Source organism: Rattus norvegicus, chromosome 2 (genome assembly GCF_021556685.1).
Source record: "Rattus norvegicus strain SHRSP/BbbUtx chromosome 2, alternate assembly SHRSP_T2T, whole genome shotgun sequence".
Classification (NCBI taxonomy): domain Eukaryota; kingdom Metazoa; phylum Chordata; class Mammalia; order Rodentia; family Muridae; genus Rattus; species Rattus norvegicus.
This window is the reverse complement of record NC_141535.1, coordinates 119,026,928-119,041,117: the sequence shown is the minus strand read 5'-3', so window position 1 is coordinate 119,041,117 and position 14,190 is coordinate 119,026,928. Positions and strand designations below refer to the sequence as shown.

At 47.2% G+C, this 14,190-nt stretch overlaps 1 long non-coding RNA gene across 8 annotated transcripts in view; it reads right to left on the bottom strand.

Annotated features, from left to right (window-relative positions):
- Positions 1-5,404: 5,404 nt before the first annotated feature.
- LOC120100803 (uncharacterized) overlaps positions 5,405-14,190 on the bottom strand; it is a 50,248-nt gene continuing 41,462 nt past the window's right edge. For 6 of the 8 annotated variants that reach the window (XR_015671578.1, XR_015671581.1, XR_015671584.1 and 3 more), the window contains one exon: positions 5,405-11,947. This is a non-coding gene — a long non-coding RNA (uncharacterized LOC120100803). The remainder of the gene's footprint in view (positions 11,948-14,190) is intronic. The other 2 variants (XR_015671579.1, XR_015671588.1) reach the window with 1 other exon arrangement.

The window sequence follows — 14,190 nt, the reverse complement described above, 5'->3', positions numbered from 1 at the left end:
GGAAACAAAGCCAAAACTTCCCCTTCGCCTCTCACCAAGGCCACAACTTTAGAAAAATTGTCCCCCTCTAAAAGCTACTTTTTGATGAGCCTTCCCTCTGAGTCCATATATCTTACCCATTAATGTAAGCAAAGAATTGCTATTGACTTTCTCTCCTCCTCCATTCGACACAAGCAGCCTTCTCTCTCTCATTACCAAAGAAGCCCTGAATAGAAACGTTTTCTTCCCTGACCTTACAAAATTCGAATGTGCTGTCTGTCAGGTCCCTGTCTCACAGCGACTGTCCCCAGATTTGGGGTGTCCTACTTCCTGTTTTGTTGTTTGAAGATGGTCTACCTTCCTTCAAAGCTGATTAATCTCAGGGGCCTGGAGCGAAGGCCATGAGGCCACGGAGTATTCAGGCACCAAGAAACTTCAAGGCAACAGAGTATTTGCAGTGCCCAAAATTAGAACACCCTCCTCCTCCTTTGATTTTTGACAGCCTATTTTTTTTTCTGCTACAATTTAGTTCTTCCTCCTCTAACAACTTGAGTTAATTTCTGCTCTGCGGCGCAGTCAGAAGCGAAGGAGCCAGGCTCTAACTGTGGACTGAGAAGGGCTGAGGCGCTAAAAGATGAGGTGGGTGGGAGGCTATGGTCATGTTGGTTTTCCATAGCTGAGGTATGGAAGTAAGACTGGAAGACATAAAAGATGTGGGGGCTTGTTTCTCAGAGATGAGCGAGGAAGACTCTCAGAGAACACCCCAGAGGCCTCCCTTCCCACAAGGCAATTTAGTGCACACAGTGATTCCCAGGACTCTGGGGGGAAAAAACCATGTCCCTTTAGTTAACACATTGTACACACAGACCTCACCACAAGCACAATAACTCCTTTAGATCACGCCATTCAAAGGCACAGGTATTTTGAAAATGTTTATAAAAGTCTAGATACATGTTTTATTTTAGAATTGTGTAGTTTCTGCGTAGCTCTGGTTTTATTTGCGCCACTGTATTCAGTGTTCGACCATCACCTACACGCGGTGAAAAAGTTGACTCTTGTGTTGGGAGTGTGAATAATCACAGGCACACTTATCCTAAAACTGACTTAAGCTGTTGTCTTTCTGGGGGTTGGGGATTTAGCTCAGGGGTAGAGCACTTGCCTAGCAAGCGCAAGGTCCTGGGTTCGGTCCCCAGCTCCGAAAAAAAAAAAAAAAAACTGTTGTCTTTCTCTGCACAGGATGCTTCCAAGACTCTCTAGTACTGGCCCAGACCAAGACTTGGGATAAGCTTGTTGCTTTGTAACCATCCCAGGACAAAGTGGGTTTCTGACTGTGGCTATGTCATAAAGCAAAGATCAAGCGCCTTCAACAGGAAGGTATGCTATAGGACCTAGAGCCGAACGTTTTATGTGAAAGAGAGAAGGAATGCAGGCAGAGATGTATGCAGGGAGAAGTGTTTGTGAAGCTTGTGCCATCACCACCACCACCACCACATCCTTAACACTGAGCACGTATGTGCGTCCACTCATTTCTGAGCACAGCAGACACTCCCCCAGAAGCCACACACGTGTCTGATGGGTGGCCTCTCAGCTTGAGGGCAGAACGCTCTGAAACTTGCATCTGAGACCGCCAAGCCTTCATTTATTTCTCCGTGAGGGAAATGCACACCAAGATGAACCCCCGCTGAGGACACAGTATGAGAAGCCGTGGTCAGCACACCAGGCTGAGCTCACCCAGGCATCTCCACTGGAGAGAGCATCTCTGGGAACATAGAAGAACCTTAGTCAGCAGGCAGCAGCACATACCAGCACCTCCTCACAGGAGAGAAGCCCTGCACCATGGCCAGTGTGTGAAAACTTCTCCCACCACTGCCCACATTTTAATGACCATAAATAACTCAAGCTGGGGTGGGGGCCCGGGTCCTGCTTCAGTCATTATTGTGGGAAAACCTGCTGTTGCAAGTCTAAGTTTTCCAAATTCAGAGACACTAGTGGGGTCCCCCTTTGTTTTGATAAAACGAGAATGCTAGAAACAAATCTCACGATGTGATTGTAACTCTGATGAGAAACATCGCTCCAGTCAACACTTGAGGCTCTGTGGAGGAAGAGCTTTGTTGTGGTCTGCAGACAGGAGGCCTGCCCTGGCCGCTGCTCTGCAGACGCTGTGTCTCCAGCACCACTGGAAACAGTAAGACACCTATGCTATTTTAATGTGTGCTACACATCTATCACTTGTAAAGAATGCCCTGGGGGAGGCCCAGATGTCTTCCAAGCAGTACAGACTGTTGCCATTGCTCCTCGCTGCCCACCAGATGCTGAAGATGCCACTCTCTTTGGCTATGAGACCCAGAAAGATCCAGCTAGAACTGAGCTGGAATTCGAGCTCAGTGTGGAAAAGCACTGCTGGGGAAAAAGAAGTCATTAGCTGTCTTTGCTGGGTTATGTACCCCAAGTGCTGCAGTAACTGTAGGGAGCTGAATGAGAATGGCTCTTGTGTGTTTGAATGACTAGTCCCCAGTTGGTGGACTGTTTAGAAGGGATTAGAAACTGTGGTCTTGTTGGGGGAGGTGTAACCTTGGTGGGGGTGATCTTTGGGGTTTCAAAAGGCCACACAAGGCCCTGTCTTTCTTGTTCTCTGCCTCCAATTTATGGATCAAGATGTAAGCTCTCAGTTACTGCTCGAATGCCAAGCCACCTGCTTGCTACCGTGCTTCCCAATATGCTGGTCATGAACTCACTCTCTAAGACTGCAAGCAAGCCCCCAATTAAAGACTTTTAGAAGTGGCCTTAATCATGGTATCTCACCACAATAGGAAAATAACTAAGACAAACACTGACCTTCCAGGCAAGATATGGTCACAGTTGCAATCGTGTCAAGACTGTTTAGTGAGAAAACCATCACTTTCTGATTGAATTTGAGGCCTGCTCCATGGGAAGGAATTTATGTCTAGCACTATATAACCGAGTCAAAGCATATGGCTGGAGAGATACAGGTCCTAATGAGGAAATGTATTGCTATATTTTATTAGTATATTATGTATTCATGTATTTGAATGTAAAATGTATTAATGGGACTTTTGCTAAATAGACATGCAGTCATACTACCTTCTAAATATTTATGTATGCCCTTAGACTAGGGTTTCTGTCAACCTTCGACAGAGATGTGTCTGACTAGTCAATACAGAGTCATAACTCAGTCCTGAGTGCTGAGTATACAACCAAAAAGGAGACATCTAATGATTCCCTCTCCAAAGCTCAGGGAGCATTCAGAAGAGGGGCAAGTAGGTTATGAGCACTGGAAGTCAGAGACCAGTGCTTACGGGCTTGACATGGCAACTTGGAACCATACAGCAGGTTGTCTAGCTGAGCAACACTTGTGTATTCACTCTTTGGTTGATTGGTTTAGGGTGGTGTTTAGTTTCTCTCTCTCCCTCTCTTCCTCCCCCCTCCCTCTCTGTCTCCCTCTCCCCCTTTCCCTCTCTGTCCCTTCCTCTCATACTATTATACTTTTCTAGCCCACTCATGGCAATCCCAAGATCTCACTGTATAATCCTAGGTTGACATGGAACTAGATACGTAGACCAGGCTGGCTGTGAACTCAGAGATCTGTCTCTGTCTCTTGAGTGCTAAGATTAAATGTATCAACATGCCCAGATAAATATTTTGGGTTTTTATGTATATGAGTGTTTTGCCTGCATGTGTGAACACCACTTGTGTGCCTGGCGCATGCGGAGACTAGAAGAGGGTGTCAGATCAACTGGAACTGGAGTTACAGTTATGGGCCGCAATGTGGGCTCTGGGAATTGAACCTGGGTCCTCTGGAAGAACAAACAGTGCTCTTACGTGTTGAGCCACCTCTCCAGCACCCAATCCAAATTTTGAATACATTGTGAATGATCTATGAAACAGAATTGTGGCCACATACACAGCAATGTCAAATACCAGATTACAATAATATACGTATCAAATGTATCCTACATTTGGTAATAAAACTGTGATAAGGTCTTCTGTGTGATTTCCTTTGCAGGGAGAGATCAAAGGGTAATTAAATTTCCGGCTTGACTCAGCAGAAACAATCAGCCTTCTGTTCTGTCCTGCTAAAATGGTTGAAGTCAACACATCAATTAGTCACTAATGTGACCAAGAGCTTCCAGGATGCACAGCCCTGGAAGTCAGAGAACACTTGTATATCAGAAAAGTGTGCTTCTAAGAACAAACTTTTTACTCCTGGGAGATCCAGACTTGGTTGAGAGCCCAGTCCACCTTACCTTTTTTTGGGGGGTGGGGTCTTGAGGCAGACTCCACATAGTCTTGCTTGTCCCAGAATGGTGTAGAGCACTGCCTCCTTTTTAATTATGGACCATACAGCATGACTGTTCCTTTCAACTGGAAAGTTTTCCTAATCCTTGCTACTGCACAAAAGGATACTGTCCTTAGGGAAATAAGTTTAGTCTGTGTGCTGGTTTAAATACATTTAGCCCCCATAGACTCATATGTTTGAATGTTTGGCCCATGGGAAGTGGCACTATTAGGAGGAGTGGCCTCGTTGGAGGAAGTGTGGCACTGTGAGGGTGGGCTTTGAAGTCTCATATGCTCAAGCTCCACCCAGTCTGGAACATAGTGTCTCCTGCTGCCTGCAGATCAAGATAGAAAACTCTCGGCTCCTCCAGCACCATGCCTGCCTGGATGCTGCCATGCTTCCTGCCGTGACGATAATGGACTGAACCTGTGAACCTGTAGGCCAGTCCCATTTAAACGTCCTTTATAAGAGTTGCCTTGGTCATGGTGTCTCTTTCACAGCAGTAAAACCCTAACTCTCTCTGTGTAGGTCAGTGCTTGCTCTCAACATTGGTCAAGAGCATCTTTTTTATTTTTTTATTTTTTTTTTTTTTGTGGTAAGCAGTGCTTACCATAGACTCATGTCTGACTAGAATACTGAGTGAGAACACTGTTCAGCACACAGCCCTAACAAGGATGCCTATGGTAACCCCTTCAAGGCTCCCGGAACTTTGTGCAGTTTCTGGGAGGGCAGGAGATGTGTGGGACTGTCTCCTCGCCATGACACGGCTCCTGTACTCATGAAGTCACAGCAACACTCTCGTGAATGGGAAGAGATACAGGCAGCCAATGGCTGCTGGAGGAGGAAAATATCATTTTACCTCAGTGGCGTAGCCAACACTAAGCTACTCATGCTCCAATAAGTAACTCCATACCTGTGGTCATGCAACAACCAACATTAAACCCAATGGGTCATAAAAGGAAAAACAAAGACGGAGGCAGGCTTGTTGGAAAAAAGTGATACAGAAGGAGTGAGCAGAGAGAGAGGGGAGAGAAGTTACGGTCAAAATACATTGCACACATGTATGAAATTGTAAAAGAATAAACTTGAAAATACTAAAGAAAAAACAATTTTCTCTTTTTAAGTGGCTTAAGTATAAAAGATTTTCTTTTTTTAATGGCAAAGGGGGCTATGGCATCAAATAGCTCAAAACTTGCGTCAGCAGATTTCACACCAAGTAGGTTACATACTACTCTTGAGCCTCAGTTTCTTGCTCTTCAGAATGGACACAAAACTGTACTTACTGCTCTACTGTGATAACAGTACCTGGACCACGGAAGGCACTTAACACTCACTACTGGTTTTCTGTCACCATTGGAGAGGCTGGAGGGGACCTCTCTCTGTTTGTTCCCTAGCACAAAGCACCAAGTCTGTGTTCTGGAGAACCAGAGCTGCAGTCCTGGTTTTTGGAAGGGTCTGTGAGCTGTGAATTTAAAATGTCAGCTGACAACGACTTGTTCAAAGTTCTCTCTCCAGAACAGAAGCGTCCTTTATATCACAAGATGGAAATAGAGTTTTTCAGGTGGATATTTATACATCACAATAAACTGTGTAATTTCAAACTAACCTTACTATGATTGTGTATATAATTACGCACATTATATACACACTTTCAATTATAATTCAGCCATTACTGACATGAAGATGGCAGGAGAATACAAGCAGTAGATGAGAAACGACAAAGGTGAGAAGAAAATGAAAGGGGTCGGCATCTCTAGGGAGCCAGCACCTTCCATTTAAGGCACTATAGCACACCCTCACTCAAGGCTCCTCGGTGACGGAGCTGTATAGACGAACAGCCAACATCAGCATCCTCTTGGGAACACGGGGACCAGTTCCCATCTTGGTTTTGTTTTCTTGTGTTTAATGTGTCATTTTACCCATGCGGGTGTTTTGCCTGTCGCATGTCTGTGGACCACGTTTGTGCGGTGCATGAGGAGGAGGGGGTCAGATCTCCTGGAACTGGAGTCACAGATGTTTGTGTCCAGTCACATGGGCGATGGGAACCACACACCAGTCCTCTGCAAGAGCAGCCAGTGCTCCCAACTGCTGAGCTGTCAGGTTCTGTCCTAGAAGTATTGCCTTCCATTGGTTTTACCTTCCCTTTTCTGACTCATCCCATCTCTGCCTACAGCTGCTCCCATCCAGGCCCACAGCAGCAACATTATACACAGTGCTGATGCACATTCCATAGAATCGCTACATTTCTCTCCATGTTTCTCCAGGCTAAGATAGTCTCACAGAGACACACACGTATGTGCACAACCTTCCTCTTTTCACTGTTCTATGGAAACGGATCATCTGTGAGGCGATGGCAAGGATGCTGTCATCAATACATACTTAGCTCACCCTCCTCATGCCTTCTACATGCAACATTAATAGTTTTATGACATACCAGAAACACACACACACACACACACACACACACACATACATACACACTCACATGCACACATGCATACACACACAATTTAAGAATATTGTCAAAAGCCAAGAAGGAATAAAGAGATTCGGGGTGATTACACATGGTGTTGTGTCAGAAAGTGCTTTGTGCTCAGCCCTCATCCTCGTGTTTTACCAACAGTCTTCTCTTCTGTTTATTCGCTTATTTGGTGCCTTCTGTTCCATGGAATGAATGCTCTGTCTACAAATGCAAGTCATCGGGCTTGCATTCACCACGCTATCTGCCTACTCATAGGAAAGCAACATGGTCCACAGGAGGCCAGGGAAGGAGTGAAGGGTGGCTGTAAATGGAAGTGTGACACATCAAGAAAAGTGCAGCAGGAGAGTCTCTCCCGGAACATACACTGTGGCAGCTGCCCCTGTTTGTGCTTAGTGACCTCAGCCTGACTGGAGTCTGCTTGGCCTTGGAGTCTTCAGAGATGCCAAAACAAAACAAAATGAAACAAAAACAAAAAACAAAAACAAAACCAACCAACCAACCAAACAAAACACCAGAAGAACAAGAACAAGAAGTGGAGGAGGAAGATGAGGAGAGGTTTACAAATGCCAAGGACTACCTCCTTTCCTCCCCTGTACCCCAGATTCAGCAGGTTTCAGGCCTCTTCCTCTTAAAAGTCTGATTCAAAGGGAAAGAGGGAAAGGCCTTATTTATACTAAGACACAAGGAGCTGGGTTCATTGCTTGCCTTTTAATGTCTAGAATTTCTTTTGAGCTCAATAATACAGTTTGTGTCCAGGAAAAGAGGTCCAAAGGTCCTCTAGCACTCACTACAGAGACCTGGGTACCCACCTGAGGAGCAAGAGTGAGCCCAGGCTCAACATCTCATTCCAACTAACTGGGTCCCATTTCCTCATTTGTAAAATGAATGTCTTGAACATACAACTTTCAAAGCCACTCCCAGCCCCACCTAACATTCTTTTCACCGAAGTCCCTCAGAGTAGACTGTGGCGTAGTTCCCTCAAGAAGTCTCCCCAAAAACTCTGGGCTTGCCACAGGCCATGAGGAGGGGCTCAGCAAATGTAAGTGGGAAATCCCTACTCTGTATTGCTGTCCTAAAGTGTCCCCATTTGCCAAGAAACACCTGGCCCTATCGTGAGGATGCTTGAATTCTCATGACATCATTTGTTTCCAGCTTGACTCACAAAACCAAGCCCTACACAGGCAACGGGGCTTTTTCTTTTGACACAACGGGCTGATCCTAGCCCCTGTGGCTTAGTCCTCTGTAAGACTGTCCATCTACCCCAGCAAACAGTTTACCCAGCAACAACCCATACACAGTTCCTGATTCCTGCTTTCTGTCAGAGACCCACTTCTATTCTAGCACTCTCTACCTGGACAAGAGCTCAGATGAAACAGGCCGTATATTCTAGGCTTAACCCAAGACAAGGCTGAGACACAGTGCATGCAAGCCCCTTCCAGTGAGTGGGATATGGCACGTACTTGTACCTCTGTCACTGAGGCCCAAGGTTGAGTCTGACTGGTGTCAGGTTTCTTCAAGATTTTCCTTACTGAGGGAAAAGATCCCAGTGAAGCAAGCAGTCAAGTACCTCATGCTTGCCTTATAACCTTGGCACAATCTGTTAGGAAGAGGAACTACTAGAGGCCAGGATCATTAAAGCACTGGACAGCACTGGGTCCTCAATGATAGAGCTGAGCTGCTGAAATCTGTTCCTGGCCCCCTTGGAGCACACTCATGTGTTTAAGCTAGATGGGTCTTGGTTCCTGTCCTCGAAGCTGGACGCATACTAACACAACCAGAGCCTAAACTAACAGACTCTATTGGCATACGTGGCTTTCACACTCCAGCTGTTTTCTGTCCATCATATGGTTTGCCCCACCTCCTCAGTATGCCCACTTCTCAGCAGTCCACTCTGGGAAACATCACCATTCATCCGCCATGCTCTATTGAAAGTGCGCAGACGCTGACCTCCCCGAGCCAGCACGTGTCAAACACACACCTGCAGGATGCGACTGCAGCACACCTGTCAAGTGCACTAGACTGTGAACTTCTTGTGGGCAGCAGTGTTGAGGGCCAACCTTTGCCTCTGTCGCACTCTATGGTTACACACAGTCAGATGCGCTAAATGACACAATACTCCCACCTCGCTACCACATCCAGAGTGTACTCACCCTTCCTGTGGTGCAGATACTTTGTACCTTGATGTGGGTGGGAGTTTGTCCAGTGGGAATGGCTTCTAAATGGCTTTCAGAGTCTAAAATGGAAGCTGCACCTTCAGAGCGCGCCACTGAAAATGGTTTAGGGCTTTGGGTACACCCTGGTGCTTGTGCCAACAAAAGAAATGGACAAAGATGAAAACGTGACCTACTGTGTTTGGAGAGTAAAGGAATGTAGTCCTAAAGCTCAGCTCCAAGATGCACAGATGCTAAGTAAGGCCCGGAGGGACTCCCTGCCCACCTCACTGCACAGCCTCAGTGTCCGTTTGGTCTTCAGTGACCCGCACTCTTCAAAGGGAACTGTGAAACAAGGGCTCAGACCATGGCTCCCACCTGGATCAGCTCTCCTGAAGCTCTCTGCTCTTACCACCGCGTGGCTGGGCCCCCACGCACGTGTGTGTACTGTGCACCCATTGCTCCTCTGACTCCTATCCCCTCACCCATGCTCTGCTTCTATCCCTCCCTGCAAATACATGCAGCTGTCGCAGAGGTTCAGATGAGTGGCCAGATACAAAAGATGTGGGATGTACACATACAACCAGAGCCCGACAACTTCAGCAATGCCTTGTTCGGGCTCCAGCTTACTCTTTCGGAAAAGCAGCTCAAGTGGAGTGTGGCAGTGAGAAGAATCACACTAAGGTTGTGATGACTCATTGGATAGTGCCAGTCACATATTCTATTGTCTTACTATAGAGGGCAAAACTCCCAAGGGGAAGAACGTGGCGAAGGGAGAAAATACAATGCCAGGGCAGGCGGGCCCTAGAGACTGCAGGATGCTGAGCTGAGCACCACGGTAAATGGTTAGAGCACCACATGATCTAAAAATAAACCTGAATCAAGCCTTAGAAACACAACCAGGAGAATTGCCCTCTACTCTTCCTGGAGTCATACTCCACTGACTCTTCACTGCCTGAAAAACACATGAATGCTAGACCGGAGACATTCCACCATCAAAATGTACTGAATGCTTACTGTATGCTAGAATTAGGAGGCAACAAGAGAATGCTCTCCCACACTGGGGAGCCCTTAAAACACGAATGAAGAGGGACAAAACTGAGTGACCAGGGTGGGAATGAAGCAGTAGAAATGGCACTTCCAGAAAGACTGATATCACGTGAGAGTGCCCACCCAAGCTCCAGGCCCTGTGCCTAAAATGTCATGAAAAAGGGAGGGTCTCCTGGGTCTCCAACTTTAGTCTCAAAGACGAGGAAATACATCCAAAGGTAGAGGTCTGAGTCTGCGGTGGATGGACTGAAGCACCATGGGACACAGAGGGGGACTATCACATCTAATCCCAGCCACATGCTGCCCTCAGCTTCATTTCCTCAGTGTATTTTGTGACATCCCCTAGCACAGCCCCAGTGCCCACAGTATACCTTCCAGCCTTTCTCTTCTGAATACAGGTTCTGAACCCTTTCTGGTCCTTCCACTTTGCCTAGACCCCTCAAGTCCCTGTGAGGTCTTTGCACATTCTTGGGCACTGAAGGGGTCCCCTCTAAATCCTCTTACTTGGCTTACTTGGTCAAAGGGGTCACATCTTTACCTTTAACAGACACTGCCCCTGCTCGCAGGATCGTTCCCCTTCTAAAGGGCTTGTGGGCCTGGAGACCCAGGACACAAGGTGGGATACACAACAAGGAGACCCAAGCAGTGAGATTCCTGGTATCTGGATGAGCAGGGAGCTCCTAGAGGCCTCTCCGCAGAGCATTAACACAGGTCTTTAGAGACCTGCAGGCTCTTCTGTTTACAGTGCCCCATGCTGAAGCTTTTATCCTGGGAGCCAGACTTTGGTGCATCGCCTTAACCTTCCCTTTTGAGGGTGATCTGATTCTTTTCTTGATGATCAGAAAACAACACAGCAGCATGAGAGAAAATAAAAAGGCCCTTGCTTCTCTTTTGGAGATCTGGGCTTACATCTCAGCAGCAGGAGCAGCAGCAGCAGTCCAATGGCTCACTAGAAAGACGTGAGTAGCTGCAGACGCTGCGTTGAACTTGAAGCATCCCATGAACACTACCCCTCAGGGTTGTGAGCACATCTTAGGATTTCACAGGACTGTGCCCAACCTCAAGCTTAAGATTTTCTGCCCTGCCTCCCATTGCTCAACAGAACTAACAAGTCCCACAAAACCCTGGAACTTCAGGAATATCTTGAAGCAGTAGCATTTGTGAAATGTCTGAAGGGGGAAAAAAAAAAGAGAGAGGATCTAGGCCTTCGGATCAAGCAAGAAGGACAGGTGAAAATGTGGAACATGTGGTGTCTGGCACTTAGACTGTGAGGTTCCTGTCCAGGTAGACAGAGACGGACATAGCTATGCCATACACACTCATGAGTTTGTGCCTGGGGAGGAGTGCAGGGTCACTGTATACAGCAAGGGACTGTACCAGAGCAAGGGCTACTCCTTGGAGACATGGAACACAAGTATACAAAACACTCCGAAGCCCTGAGCTCCATGATCTCCAGTCCATGAGGAATATCTTGGTTCTTCACTCAGCCCATCTGAAAAATGAGATTCTCAGCCCTGCACTAAAAGAACGCTTGGTGTTCAGATATCACCACCATTGTTTGGGAGAGAAACAGATGGGAAACAGAAGGGAGAAGACAAAAATCTCAACCTTTTCCTCACAGTGCCAACACTCACTCTCATACGCAACAGAGATCAAAAATGGAATTGGGTTGACAGCTCTAAAACTAAGACATGTCACAGGTGTTCCTGCTGTAGAAACAGCCATTCATTCAGCCAAGAGTCTCTCTAGATCCCAGTCTGGGCTAGCCTTGTCAAGCGAACTGATGACTGGCGCCATGATGGATTTTCTCAAACACTCATCTTCATAAATGTGTGGCTGAGGAAGGCATGCCGGTGCCTGTGAGTCCCCAGAGGAGGGAATCTCATAAAGTCTGCTGTCTAACTCAGCCGAGGCTGAGTCTCCAAGAGAAAGTGTTGTCTGGTGGAGGAATGCGGCCTGTCACTCTTCTCCTGTGGATCCATGAGGACTCTAGAAAACAAGCAGGTGTCAAATTATAAACAGAGGTTTGCTAAAGGCAACAAAATCTTACAGGTCTCCAAATTCTGTCTGTAACACATCACTCTGGTCCCCTCTCCAGAACTTAGAGGCCAAAAGTTTAGGAAAGTCCCATCTATAGATAAAGAAGTCCTAACTTTGAGTCCTAACTTTTGAGTTTGCCTAGCTCAAATCTGCCCTCTGCCAGCACACCGGGCCCCCCCTTCCCTGCTGGGGATCAGCACTTCCCAAGCCTGATGTTACCCAGTCTGCTTCCCACAGGATGATGAGCATTCCTGCTGAGTATTGAGCCCTGTGCCCCAGGGCACACTGCAAGCCCTTGTCCCAGGGCACACTGCAAGGGCTGTTGTTCTGCCTGCTGTTTTCAAAGCATTGAAGGAAGTTTCCTCAACAGAGTCAGAAATGCTGCTCTCCCACTGTCAGCACCAGTTTATCCTGTCCACCAGAAGAGAGGCCACCTCTGCGAGTCATTCAGGAGGAACATTCCCTTCCCAACCCGGGGGGGGGGGGGGGGGGGGAGCTCTGACCATTGACCTTCAGTCCTCAGTCTTATGCTTTTCCAGCTCTACACTGGGCTCTGACATCTACCTAGTGCCCTCAGCTGCTCCTCAGTACCCAGGTTTTCCTGCCCCTCCCCACTCTGACATCTCACAGAAGACACATCCCTCAGATTGACAGCAGGGCCCCTGTCCAACAGTACACCCCATTTCTCCTCTGAGATTAAGAGACTCAGACGGGGGACAGGGAGATGGCTCAGGGGGTAAGAATATTGCTGTGAAAACATGACAATCTGAGCATCTATATGAAAAGCTAGGCATGGCCACACCAGCAATTCCAGGGCTGAGAGGAGCAGACACCGGAGAAGATCTGGGCTTGTGTGCCACCACCATCTCGGGAAAAATAGACAGAAAGCAATAAATAACAATACCAAGTGCCATTACCTGGCTTTTAATTTTAACCATTTGTGTGAATACCTACACACATACATATATATATCACATACACACACATATACATCACAGACACACAGACATGTACATCACACACACAGACATATACATCACAGACACACAGACATATACATCACAGACACACAGACACATCAAACACATACACATATACATCACATACAAACACACATATACATCACATACAAACACACATATACATCACATACAAACACTCATATACATCACATCCACACACATATATATATCCACACACATATATACATCCACACACATCACAGATAGACAGACACACAGAGAGAGAGAGAGAGAGAGAGAGAGAGAGAGAGAGAGAGAGAGGAAGAGGGAGGGAGGGAGGGGGAGAGGGAGGGAGGGAGGGGGGAGAGAGAGGGAGGGAGGAAGAGAGAGGGAGGGAGGGGGGAGAGAGAGGGGGAGAGAGAGAGAGGGAGGGAGGGAGGAAGAGAGAGGGAGGGAGGGGGGAGAGAGAGAAAGAGAGAGCTCATATGCCTTTAGGAAGAAAGACTGGAGGTCAGTGGAGGAATATAGAAACTTTTTCTTCTAGACTGTCTATAAAGTCTTCATTTGAGCATAAATGTCATTTAATTTTTAGTGGGAAAATGTGGACACTAAGTCTTGCTCCTAGAGATATCTGCTTATTGGGGAAGGTGGGGTCAATACCTTTGTTTCATTTAAACAGAAGGTGTTGGATCTGTGTGCAATGGGGTAGGAGGTGCAGACAGGTATAGGGCTGTCCCTATGTTGCTCCCTTGGTAGAAGTTTCCTGTTTTTATAGAAGCCGAATGGGAGCATGGTATCCACAGCAGGCCTATTTCCAGGGCAAGGCAGAGCGTAATGGACTCCACTGATATGACCTGACGTTCACAGAGAGGGACTAGCTCCAAAATTTCAGTCTAGGTCAAATGTGACTCTGAGCCTGTCTCAGCTCACAGCATTGTTACAGAGGTCCCATTTGCTATGTGTGCTGTCAGTGACATGAGGCACACTGAATCACAGTGACCGCAAGTGAACCCCTCATCACTGCTGTCTGTACCCCAACATCTTCTCTTCATATTGGACCACATCGCAGCGCCAGGGCCCACTGATGTGTCTGACTACATCACCAGTCCATGCCACCCACGGACGCAGCTGTCTACACCACTGGACACTCTCTCCCTAAGAGCTATCCCTTGCTAAACACAACACAAGGGTCTCTCTGTGCATGAAGTGCTAAGGCAGGGAACCCTTTGG